Here is a 12,999-nt window from a genome sequence, read left to right as displayed (position 1 = left end):
GAGGTTATACTAACTCTTTCTAGAAGGAAAAAAGAATTGTATTCTCTCTTAGATGTCGCTTTATGCATTTCTGTCTTTTACCTATTTGCTTGTTGTTTTTTTTTTTTTAAACTGGAAATGCTAGTTCTTGTATCCATGTGTTTCTCAAGGAATTTCTCAAACAAGTTTCAGTACCATAAACAAGAGACCACTGTTTAAGTTATACTATAAATGCAATTCACCAATACACTCTCAAGTACATAATGACATTGTACTCTAAAGAAAGAACTGCTAATTTATTATGATTCAAGGTTCAAACCTTTTTTCTCAAGTCACAAACATTTAAGAATGTAATTCAAGTTAATTTGAAACATTAAAAGAAGAGAGAAAACAGAAATCAGCAATGCTAGGAAAACTTTGATAGGCAAAGAACTGGAAAGAGAAAATTCATATCCTTCTTTTATGATCACTAACTAGGTTTCCAAAACATTTACAACAAAACCAGGCTATCTTATTATTTGTTTGCAGTAAATAGGGAACAATATGTGCTTTCCTCACACACAGACCACATCCTTGTTCACTACCTTTTTGTAGAGTAATAGCAACAGCCTAACAAAGACCAGGCAGCAAAGAGAACAATGCAATTATGCTACACAAAAGCAGGTATAAATAGTTCCTTCTCTGTGTATCTTCTAAAGCAAAACTTGAAACAGCATGTTTGTCTCTTACATAAGACCTACAAAATCAGGAGGTCGCAAAAAGTATCTCTAAAAAAATACTTGAGGCATGCAAATTCAAAAGAAACCCCTTGTAGAGCAGAATGTTTCCTTTAACTTGAAGAAGCAAAGGAATGAATAACCTCTCAGCTGTGGATTATTCTGAAGAAAAGCTGAGTCAAGCAAATCATCCCCTTAAAGCATACAGGAAACACAATAATCAGAAATGGCACAATCAAGATCTCCATGACAGAAATTACAACGTTACTGAAATACCCTACAGTAAAAGCCTTGCAGTGGCAAGGAGATGGATTCAAGTCATTAGCTGCTAGCATCTGATCTTTCCAAGAACATTTAACTCTTACTGCAAGGGAATTCCTCTAGTAAATGCCAAAAATACCACAGTAAGGACCAGATTTAGACTTTTTATTACAGCACAGTGTTGGCTTCCAGTAGGAAAAGCTGTCCTCTTCCATTATCCCTTTGCCTTTTCTTTGGCTCGTGAACAATGGAAACCAGATTCCCAGTCTTTCTGCACCTGAGATCCTGTTTCTAGAAGGGTGGTTGTAAATGAGGAGAGCCCATCTGTTAGAACAGCACTTCTACAACCCAAATCCACTCTAGAGAGGATGTCTGTCCAAGCTGAAGTCAGTATGTTCTTAAATGGGTTTAATAAGCTTGCTTTTATTTTTGGAAATAGTTACCAGCAAACAAAATACAGCAAGAAAATGTTTACTTCATAAAGCCCCCAAGAAATCAATGTTTTCGATTTTGAGCTTAATGCTGTTACAGCCAGAAGGTCTATTACCCAAAGCAGGAGTTTCAGAGTACCTTTTCTTGAACATCTATGAGTTGAGGAAAACAATGTTCTCCAGTTCCAGTAAGGCAAACATATCTAAGCCTTATACATTACTGTGGTTTCAAACACTGCATTTGCTGGAAACCTCCTATTACAAAGTGTTGTATGTATTATGAACATTAAAGTAACACAACTCAGGAGAGCTTCACCAAGAATCTGGCACTAATCTCAGGCAGCTCATTCTTCCTGTTCTCCTGCACTCCTCAGGCTGGCATAAACACCAGGCACCCCTAGACAATCCAGCCCATGCAATATTAAACCTCTTTGACTGTGCTGCTCTTCCTCTCTTCACTGACAATGAAGGAAGACCAAGTTAGGTGGCACAAATGTGAAATTTAAACAGATCTTGGATATAAGCATTTTCATTTTAAATGTTGTTAAACTATACAAAGAACCAAACATGTATTTTCAGCAGTTGTGCTGCTTCACTTCTCCCTGTTTCATTTTGGCTTAGCTGTGGAATGAGAGAAGCTGTTGGAAAATATGAATATAAACGTTCTGTTGGTTCATTAAACTCTTTTTTTTAACCAAGAATAGCATTACTTCCCAAACCTAAAAGACCAGGTTATCCTCAAAGTTACTATAAGAAAAAAAATGTTTAAACTCAAAATCTACTGATGTGCTTTAACAGCTGCAGATGAAGATGCTGACTGTACCTAAACCTGTAAAGAGATAGTGGGGAAAATGTTGTAAGAACAAGCACACTTTAAATTCATATGGGCAAACACAACTGGCTGGGACAGTCAATCAGGTTACAGTCTGACTCTGGGGAATGCATGATTTGTGCCCATCATACAGCACACAGCCACACACTGTGCAAAGATGGATGTCGTAAGTAATGATAATTGAGATGTTTTCCTTCTTACAATTTCTTAAATTCCATTTAAAACAGTGCTCAACTCAGCAAGAAATCTATTTCTGGATGTTACCCTCAAACATGCTAGCTGGGAATGTGTTCTAAATTGGGATAAAAAGATGCTAGATTAGAAAGTATTAGAACTAGATTACCTAGGGTAAACTGTTCTCAGAGACTTCCTCACAGAGCAGTATGATCTCCATCACACAGAAACCCTTCAAACTTCACACAGACTACAGCAAAGAGTAGATTAGAACTAATCTATAGGGCTGCACTCTTCTGTGACAGGTTCTTCTCAGAGTTTGGCAGAGGAAATATAGCTGCACAAGGAAAACAACCATGGGTCTTCTTTCCATTATTGCAAACATACTTACTGCTTGTTTTCCAGTGAGCAGGCTTACATTATTCATCATTTATCCCACCTACAGACATTACCTCATATTAAAAACACAATACAGGAGGGACACCTAATACTCCAAAGAATAAAATCTATTTTCCATTGCTTATCAATAGACATATGAACTTGAGGTTTCACATTTCCTTCACCCTACTTCCAAACATACTAAATCAAGAGAGGATTTGCCCTTCCCTGTGGTTCTCTCAAGTCAGGACTCTTTGCTTTGAAAAATCCAAATTATTTGCTTTACACAAGCAGATTTCTTAGATCACCTTGCAAGTGGCACTCATACAGAAATATTCCTTGCAATTGAAAATTTTCATTGCTAAAGACATGAGCATGAAAGAAAGTCCACTGAAAATGAGACTGTCAGTTTTCAAACAAGGCAAATTTCAGGCTTTTTTTCTGTATGTGTGTAAAATAGCAGCAGCTTACTCAGTGTGGTTTTTTTTGCACGAAGGAGAAAATCTAACAGACAAAATTTCTGTTAAAAACTCGTTCAAAACGAGTAGGATCTAAGACACTTCTGTGACTATCCAGAAAAATTATAAGTATTTTGAATCCCCATGAAAGGGTTAGCATGTCATTGCGCTGAAATGTTCACAAAGAAGCAGTTTAAGTTGTCAAACAGCACAATAGCACAGAAAGGAATGAACACCGTCGAGATAGATAATGGCATCTGCAAGAAGATTATGCTGCTGAGTGTAGTGAAAACAACTCGATCGAGCATCAGTTTCTTTACCGCTGGATTTCCAACTGATACCACCACAGATCTGCAAGGACAACTCAATGAATATTTCAAGAGGAAAAGGCAGAGTTGATTGAGGTCCACCTAAGCTGCTCTATTATTTCCACTGTGAGAGACAAGTCCTTCCAAAGTACTGAAAGTTTCAGAATATTACTCTGGGTAATTAAGGTGTTAAAAGGCTTGTAAGCTTAGTAAGTCACTGGTGGAATTTTTAAGTAGAAATGTAGAGATCACACAGAGCCTTCATCACCACAAATATGATACACAGTGTGAACTCCAAATTTCATAGCCTATTAAATCTTTTATTAAACAAAACCATCACCTTAGCAAAAACAAAGTACATAAACAAAAACAAAAATTGAGGCTGAGATCCCTCAACTGCTTACTTACAAACAAATTAAGGAAGTAAAAACAAGAGGTCATACTTTCATGTGACCTTAAAAGGTCATGCAATGTGTACTTTATGCAACTATCACACAGAATGAAAACACCAGAGCTACATTAGCTTTTCCACATATTTTTAAGTCTCATTCTCACATTCACGCTATTTATTCTCACTGACATGACTGTTTAAAATAAGCAAACAAGCCCTCAGTAGCCACAGGTACTCCAACTCTTCCCCAGGCTCTCACAACTAATGTTACATTCCTCCAGGTATAGCTCCAACTTCAGGAGGAGAAACCGCTACCTGTGCACTGCATGAGCACACCTCTGCCTGTGCTGACAATACAACAGAACATTTTTATATTTAAAGTAGGCCAATTGCCTTTCCAAGTCTAGCTCGTATGTCCAGAGAATAAAACAAGGAGGAAATACTTTTAATTTTGTTCAATCTCCAAGGACCAATCCAGTTAAAAAGCAGCATCCATCAAACTCACTTCAACATGGACTCAACAGCTGAAATGTGAGTTCCAATGAAGCATGTTGGGCTCTAAACCATGCATGGAAACAAAACTTGTAAAACCAACCCAGCACAGCTCCTGTCAACAATGTTTCTCTACTCACTCCAGTCATTTATGAACAGATGTTTGCTTAAGGAGCACTAAGCTGCTGAAGGCTTCCATTTCTGTGCTGAAGCTGGAAGGAAGGGGCTGTCACCATTAAGAGGCCAATTTACTGACACTTTGAAGGAATCCCAAGGTTTAATCGTTGTTTTTAAGGCACTGTCTTCTCTAAAGAAAAAAATTATATTTTGGTTCATCAAGTAGATATTTTTCACAGCAAACTGAAGAGTCAGCGCCTAATTAAGCATTTGAGCAATTTCGCCCCATTTTAGAATTACCTCTTTTACCAAAAAAAACCACAAAAAACCATACTTAAAATTATCGTAACTCTGTTCAGCCTGTCATGTCCAGACGCATTTAGCAGCCGACACGCTTTACGCCCCTCGAAAGAGAAAGCTTGTCACGAAAAGCCAAACGCACAGGACAGCTTAACTTCTTGCACCACATCCTTGAGCCCTCTCCCAGCTGCGGCGCCGCTGAACCCCAGGAAAACGCGGGCCCCGCCGCAGGACAAAGCCGAACCCCCCCTCTCCGGCCGCGGCGGGACGAGCCCGGGGAGCCGCGGGGCTTCACCCCTGCCCTGCCCTGCCCCGCCCGGCCCCGCCGCCCTCCCCCGCGGGCCAAGGGGAAGGACGGCGCTGCCCCGACAGGCCCCGGCCGCCGCCGCCCCCCGGGGGTAGCGCCGAGGGGCCCCCGGCGCCCTTGGGCGGCCAGGCCCGGCGGGAACGAGCCGCCCCCCGCCGTCTCTTACCTGCGGGCTGCGCGGGGGGCGGCGGGGCCCGGGCGGGCATGGCGGCGGGCGGGGAGGGGGAGGGAAGGAGGGAGGGAGGAAGGGGAGAGGGGCCGCGGCCGGTTATCTGCGGCCTCCCGCGGCAACCGCCATGGAGGGGAGCCCCTGTGGGCGACAGGAACCGCGTCGCTGCGGCCCGGCCCCCTCCGGCCGCCGCCTCCCGCCCGCCACCGCCCACCGCGCTCCCGGCACGCACCGCGCCGCCGCCGCCCGCGTCACGTCCGGCCCGGCCCGGCCCGCGTAAACAACCCCGCGAGTGAAGGGCTGAGGGGGGAGAGGGAGTGCGCCCTGCCGTGCCGCGGTACCGGCAGAACCCAGAACCCTAGAGCGGCTTGGGCTTGGGAGAGACCCTAAGCGAGGGCTAGTCCCGGCCCCAAGCAAGCGTGTGTTAAAATCGTAAAGAATAACGTTTAAAAGAGCAGCGTTTAGGTAACGTGCCGAGGCTGCCGCCGGTCCTGTGGCCGTGCCTAACTGAACTCCGCACAGCGGTCACAACGCGGTGGCAAGCTGCGTTAATAAAATAGCGAGCGAAGCGTAACATTAGAGCTCCGTTGCGGAATCAGGGAGTGAATTGGGTTGGGAAAGACCTCTGAGGTCACCCAGGCCAGCCTGTGGCCCGACACCCCGGTGTCGGACCGTGGCTCCGAGTGCCACATCCAGTTTTTCCTTAAACACCTCCAGCCACGGTGACTCCACCGCCTCCCCGGGCAGCCCATTCCAATGCTCAGTCACCTTTTCTGCGGAGAAACTCCTCCCAATGTCCGACCTAAACCTTCTCTCGCCTCTTGTCCTGTCCCTGGTTGCCTCTGTTATAAATGACAGTATAATATTGGCTTTCGCATTTATAGATTAACTTTTTGTATCACAAGTATTTTGATGTGGTGCGATTTATACTTACTTTTAACTGCTTTTGTATAGTATAATCTGCCAGTTTACATGTTTATATGAATGGTAATAAATATGTTGTGTCGTAGGCATTAACTGCTAAAAATAGCGACTGAAATACCTCTATGTAACCACCTTAAAGAATGGTACAAAACCACTAATTTTCCTTACACCTGTAGACTGATGCCTCCAAGTGACTAGAATGCTGGAAACCAGAGCATGTGTGAAATAACAGGATAGGAACATGGGAAGAACCTTATCTATAGAATATCTTGCAGGCAGGTCAAAGTTAAAAAACCAAACAAGAAGAGAACTAGGAATATCAAGAGTTCCCAAGGAAGTTTGAATAACAAAATACATGAATATGCATGAGCCTCAGGAATGATACAGTATAAAGACAAACTGTACGGTGTGTTCTTTGGCTGTTTGCCAGGAGCACCCCAGCGCTGGACTTTTGCTTCTTATTTTATACCCTAATAAACATTTTAAAAATCCTGAAGAGTTACGTGTTCTTCACACCTGGAAGAAAAGGCCGACCCCACCTGGCTACAGCCTCCTGTCAGGGAGCTGTGGAGAGCAATAAGGTCACCCCAGAATCTTTATTCCTCCAGAGATACATACACTCCATGCTTAAACACACTGTAGTTTGGCTAAGAAAGGCTTAAAACAAGGCCATTCATAGAACTTTTCACGTTTCAGAGAGGTTCGTGGAGAAAAAAACCACCTCAATGCATTTAAGGATAATTATAATTAATCTGCTAATTTCATCAGCAATAGAAGGCTTTTGGGAAGCAGGGGGGAATTATATTGTTACTGCAATGTTTCTGTGACGTTCTGAATCCTATTACAATAGCTGAAGATAATCATGGATGACTATTAATGAGTCTGTGTGACTATTAATGAGGCTCTATCACTTCGCCTCCTGGTGGCTGTTCTTTTTTTTCAGCTTAGTGTCAGAAACCAGAGTGAAGCTTGTGCTGACCCGGCAGGACAGAAGGAGAAGCCTGAGGGAAGAGGAAATAGAGTAATTTAGCGCCCAGTGCTCTTTGACCTTCACCCAGTGTACAACAATGTGATTTACAAATCGTAAGGGTATAGAGAATATCCTGTAAAAGCAGTGAAATACTTCGCTTTGTAAAGCAACAGAGAAATGAGATCTCTCCCCCCACTATCCCTATCTTCCCCCTGTCTGGCAATAGCCATTAACTTCCAGGGGCCCAAAGTATCCCTTACTGTGAATTACTGTGGTGCTACTTCGTGAAGAATCATTTTCCATCCCAGCTGTGTTTAATTGGTGGTCATAGGCTATGACTGCTAATCGTCCTGTTGTAAATAATGCAATTGGTGAAGGTAAAATTATAATTACCTTCTCTTTCCCATCTGCCCAATCAGTCATTTGAATGACACATGAAATAAACATGCTGCCTGTAAACTCCCCAGACAGCAGCATAAACCCCAGTCTTGTCCAAAATATCAGATTTTTTACCCAGTGAAACAAGCCAATAATTACACACTCAAGAGAGACATTGGTTATTTATTTTGGAGTTGCAGAAGCCTGAGTCCTCTGTGGTATTCCACAAATCAAGCACACCAACTATAAAAACTTTTTACTACTTATACATTTTATCCAACAAAGGAATTAGTGTTCATTGGCTACAAGTTACATAGTCCTCTTACTAATGAGTATTCTCTCCTCTATTGCTTAATGACTCTCTCTCTTCTCATGCTAATTAGCCTACATGCTGGGGTGTTTCTCTTGGTCAGAGGTGGGCTCTCAGCTGGTGTTTGTGATCTGGCCCTGCTGGAATTACCTTTTACTCAGGCAGAGCTGATTCAGCACAGTCGCTGCATTGTCTTTACTACTTTCTTCCTTATCTTGGGAGCTCTGCTAAATGTCCTTGGAGCCCACAAATTCTGCATTCTTTGTCTCCACTATCAGTGGTACATCCTTCTTCCCAAGCCTAGTTAACCTCCCCCTGGGTCTGAGATCACTGAAGTGTGTCCAGCCCTAAACCATAAGAAGGCAATTTTACCCACAAGTAATTTGTTTTTCTAACATCTGAATGTCACTTAGAGCTTGTTATCTGCTCTCTGTTTAATGGATTAAATGTCCTTTCTTGTTGATTTGGCTTGAAAGTATAAAAAGACACAACATTGAACATCCTTTCTTAAGAAAATTTTACACGTGACACATTTTGCAAAACTAGCACCCTAAAGAAAAACTAAGTAATAAAGCCCTGCTTGTGCAAAAGCAAAGTCACAGCACAATCATGTACCTCAGAAAAAGATCCAGAAAGATAAATGGTGTCAGTAATCAGGTACTAGATTAGAAGGAAATTTATTAAGAAAAATTTCTAGATGATTTGAAGAAGTGACTCATATCCTAAGCTAGAAAGAAAGGCAGAAAATTCCTCCAAATGGTCCCTGCCAGTCTGACATGGTAAAAATTTCCTTCTCTTTCTTGGTGGCATTCAGAAGTTTCCAGGACCAGAAGTGTAAATCAGTATGCAGTTGAGGGTCCATAAAATTCACTTAACTAGAATGCAAGATCAGATGAGAGGTAAGTATGTCACATAAAAAATTGAAGGTAATATTCACTTAGGCATAGTGTGAATGATTGACAAGATGTGTGGGATTTCTTCACTCATTCCTGCATAAGCTTTGCTGGTTGAAGGAGATTACATTTGCTTGTGAAGGCAGACTGACTCTTTATAATAGCATTAGCCATATCAGGTATTAGCTCTGTGAAATGGAATTCATGGCTTACAACAGTAATTTCAAGGTTATATTTTTAACATATGGAAGTTTCCTTTACAGAACTGCATGGATTGTAAACACTATCATATTTGGAGGTTATTCTGGCATGCTGTCCTATCCATTTTAAAACAAATGTTGAGGCGTTTCAAAAGCATATACTTTCAAGCCATTTGTTTTCTTAAAGCATGGTGAAAATATTTATAATTTTGATATATACGTCTCAACGTGAAGCCCTTCTGCAAGGTGCAATAGAGGTTTTAAGTCGAGCTGGTCTGGTCTTGGTAGCTCCGAGGCTGAGCCTTGACTTGTTGACTGCAGCAAAGTGGCTTTGTCAGTCACTGCTACCGAGTCCTGAACTGTCAGGAGAGGGCGCAGCCTTCCCAAAAGTCTCCGATGGAAAAAGGTGCTGTGGTGTGTCAGGATGATTCAGAAAGGTTTTCCCAAAACCCTGTCTGGAGGCTCAGACTCTCCTCCTGGTTTGGGAATTGAGAACAGCAGAAAGAACCTGCTATGCTTGACATCTATATCCTTCATAAAATTTAGTCATTCGTAATTATCAAAAAAATTGAGTATGTAGCATTTATGAAGAAGAAATTTAGGTTTTATTTCTCATTTTGAAGACTACAACATGTCTCCTGAATGTAAATTTTAGTTTTATATAATCTGTACCATATATTGTGTAGTATGATACAGAAAATCTTCTGAAAGATATTGTACTGCTGGTAGTGGATAGTGCAGTTCTTTTTCTTTTTTTTCTTTTTAATTTCAAAAATACACACAGTGCAACATGGCTCCTGGCAGTGCAAGCTTTTCTGGCTTCCCCACTGAGTGAGGAAGAAACTTGCAATAATCAAAGGCTAGATGAGTCTCCAAAAATTCAGGCAGTGTGCTTTCCTCTCTGCTGTGTCTGGCAATGCTGCTGATCAGAAACTAGATAGTCAGTGTCCTGAGAAATTATCATCCTTGGTTTTCCTTTTTCTTTTCTTTTTTTTTTTTTTTTTTTTTTTTTTTTTAATTCACAATCAGATCAGACATTGAAAGATTTTATGTTATCTTTAGAATGAATTTTAAATGATCTTTTAACCTGCCAAATAGTTTAATTTCATTAATGTCAGATACATTAATTTCTGGTATTGGCTCCATCCTTGGCCAAGTGCTCTTCAACATCTTTTTTAATGCCTTGGGTGCAGGACTGAAAGGAATACCAAGTAAGTTTGCTGATGTCACAAAATTGGGAAGAGCTGTTGACTCCCTTGAGAGTCCTGCAGAGAGACCTTGACAAATTAGAGAGCTGGGCAATCACCAACCATAGGAAGTTTAAGAAGGGCAAATGCCAAATTCTGCTCCTGGGATGGGGCAGCCCTGGATGTACAGACTGGGGAATGAGAGGCTGGAGAGCAGTGCCATGGAAAGGACCTGGGGATCCCAGTCAGTGGCAAGTTGAACATGAGCCAGCAGTGCCCCAGCAGCCAGGAGGGTCACCCATGTCCTGGGGGGCATCAGGCACAGCATGGCCAGCTGGGCAAGGGAGGGGATTGTCCCACTCTGCTCTGAGCTGGGGCAGCCTCACCTCGAGTGCTGGGGGCAGTTTTGGGCACTTCAATATAAAAAAGACATTAAGGTATTATAGTGTCCAAAGGAGGCCACAAGGAGGGTGAAAGGTCTGGAGGGGAAGCTGATTTAGGAGTGGCTGAGGTCAATTGGTCTGTTCAGCCTGGAGAAGACTGGGGAGAAATCTCAGTGGGGTCTTCAACATCCTCACTGGGGTCAGCAGAAGGGCAGCACAAACCTCTGCTGGTGACCAGTGATAGAAGTTGAGGAAACAGCCTGAAGCTGAATTGGGGGAGGTTTAGATTGGATATCAGGAAAAGCTTCTCCATCCAGAGGATGGTTGAGCACTGGAAAAGCTCCCCAGGAAAGTGGTCACAGCACCAAGCCTGGCAGAGTTCAAGAATGATTTGAACAAGACTCTCAGGTACATGGTGTGATTGCTGGAGTGTAATGTGTAGGGCCAGGAGCTGGAGCTCAATGATCCTGATGTGTGCCTTCCAACTCAGCATATTCTGTGATTCTAATATTCTGTGAAATAATTTCAATTCATCTTCACAGAGTGTTTTGACTTTTACCCATTCTGACATGAAACTGAATTGGCACATTTCTCTGAAATGTTTTAAATTCAGTAAAACTGCATTTATCTTAGACCCTTATAGCTGAAATAACCCTTACAACTGCATTATCAAGCAGAAAGGTCTTTTCTGATTGAATTCACCAATCAGCCTCAAAAGGTCTATATGAAGGCTTTTTGTGGCTGCGTTTTCATAAGGTGGGCATTATGAAAGCTAGCTGAATGAATAATATGTGCTTTCTGCAGGCTTCTAAATGGGCATCAGTCAATAAAAGAAAAAAACTGCAGTTACTGTTAGCTGAGTTAAACAAAGCTGCAGCTGAGCAGAGAACGAACTGTTGCTAAAGCAGCCTGTTGCTAAACCCCACTGTCCTTTGGTACGGAAAGGTGGTAAAACAGATCAATGAGCAGTGGATACTTGTTTCTTTGGGGAGTGGCTGGTGCCCTGAGCTCCATCCCAAATCGATGCACACTGCCTGGCTCCTCCCCAGAGCAGTGCAGGGCTCTCACCTGTTTTAGAGGTGAGGGAGCCAGGAATGCCTCTCTTGGCCCCAGGGCATCACCCAGACACATCAGAGACCCCTTGTGAAGCGCCTATCAGGGTCTGCAAACTGTCCACATCTTCTACATCACTGCTACTCCCTTTAGCACTCACCTCTGGGCATGCAGAATGACCAGGCATTGGTTTCTCTGGTTTTGGGGATCCAGCAAAGGTGGTTTAGCTTTTCCCAGCTCCCCAAGCAAGGGATTGTCTCCATTCCTTTCTAGCTGCAACGGCATGAAATATAAAACATTGTAACCTATGTTTCAGATGTAACATGTAAGTATTCTGTTTGGTGGAGTGCAAGTTTGTTATAACTTCACAAATCTCCCTGGATATCTTTACTGGAGTTGTAGTACAAAAGTGAGGAAGCATTGCTGTATCAGCAGCTCGTTCTCTTGTGTTACCAATCCATTAAAAATTCAGAATTGTCCTTAAACAGGCCTGAATGTATTAAGTACAAAGAACCCTGTGTAGTTACAGAGAACAGATGAAATGGCAGTTATTTTAGAAGCCTCCTGCATCTGAATGTAGGTCCTTTGGGTTTTGGCTCAGGCTTATTTGGTCAAGAATATGGTTGTTGACACTCAACAGTGTTTGTTGGGAGGGTTGGGGTTTTTTGGGGGGGGGAAGGGGGTTGTGGAGTGGCCTTTTTTTTTGTTTTGTTTTTTGTAGTTGTTGGTTTTGTTTTTTGTTTTTATTTTGTTTTGGATTGGCTCTTTGGTTTGGTTTGGTTGTATATTTCTTTTAAAGAGGTAATTTCTGAGTCTTGACCATGTTTGCTGATTTGGAGCACCTAATGAAGATGAAAACTCACATCCTTGATGTCTGAGGGCGACCCAGTGGAATAACCAGATCATGAATGTCTGAAGAGCCCCATTTTACCTGCTGTGCCCTAGACCACATCCTCCAAGTGGCACAAGTTAATGACTTCGGTGTGGCAAGGCTACGTGTGCACCTGGCCTCAGCATATTTGCATACATAACTCATCAGCAAGGTGTGCAAAGTGTATTTTAGTGCACGTAGATATTAATGGTGTTGAGGTTTGTCAGCAGAGTCTATAACCAAACCAAGGTCTGACAATATTTCCTTCTTCTAGAAGATGGTATTGAGTATCTCAGCTGTCAGCAGGAAAGCAAGATTTCTTGTGCCCACAGTAGCAAAGCTTTCCAGTTCAACTAATTGTTTTGGTTTCATTGTTGTTGGTTTTTGTTTTGGTTCTTTTTTAGTACAGGCTCTAAATGCAGAAAGCCCATAAGAAAAGAAATCAAAATTATTCATTTCAAGATATTCCTTTGCCTTTAAGAGGCATGGCTTATGAGCTTTTTACATTTAAGATGAA

At 42.3% G+C, this 12,999-nt stretch overlaps 1 protein-coding gene across 5 annotated transcripts in view; it reads right to left on the bottom strand.

Annotated features, from left to right (window-relative positions):
* AFTPH (aftiphilin) overlaps positions 1-5,512 on the bottom strand; it is a 42,543-nt gene extending 37,031 nt beyond the window's left edge. For 2 of the 5 annotated variants that reach the window (XR_009277162.1, XM_058834737.1), the window contains exon 1: positions 5,311-5,510. The gene's annotated coding sequence lies outside the window, so the exon portion shown is untranslated. Of the gene's footprint in view, positions 1-5,310 lie in introns of all 5 variants that reach the window. The other 3 variants (XM_058834736.1, XM_058834734.1, XM_058834735.1) reach the window with 3 other exon arrangements.
* Positions 5,513-12,999: the final 7,487 nt, after the last annotated feature.

This window comes from Poecile atricapillus, chromosome 3 (genome assembly GCF_030490865.1).
Source record: "Poecile atricapillus isolate bPoeAtr1 chromosome 3, bPoeAtr1.hap1, whole genome shotgun sequence".
NCBI lineage: Eukaryota > Metazoa > Chordata > Aves > Passeriformes > Paridae > Poecile > Poecile atricapillus.
Note: the sequence above shows the minus strand (reverse complement) of the source record. Positions and strands in the feature narration are given on the sequence as shown.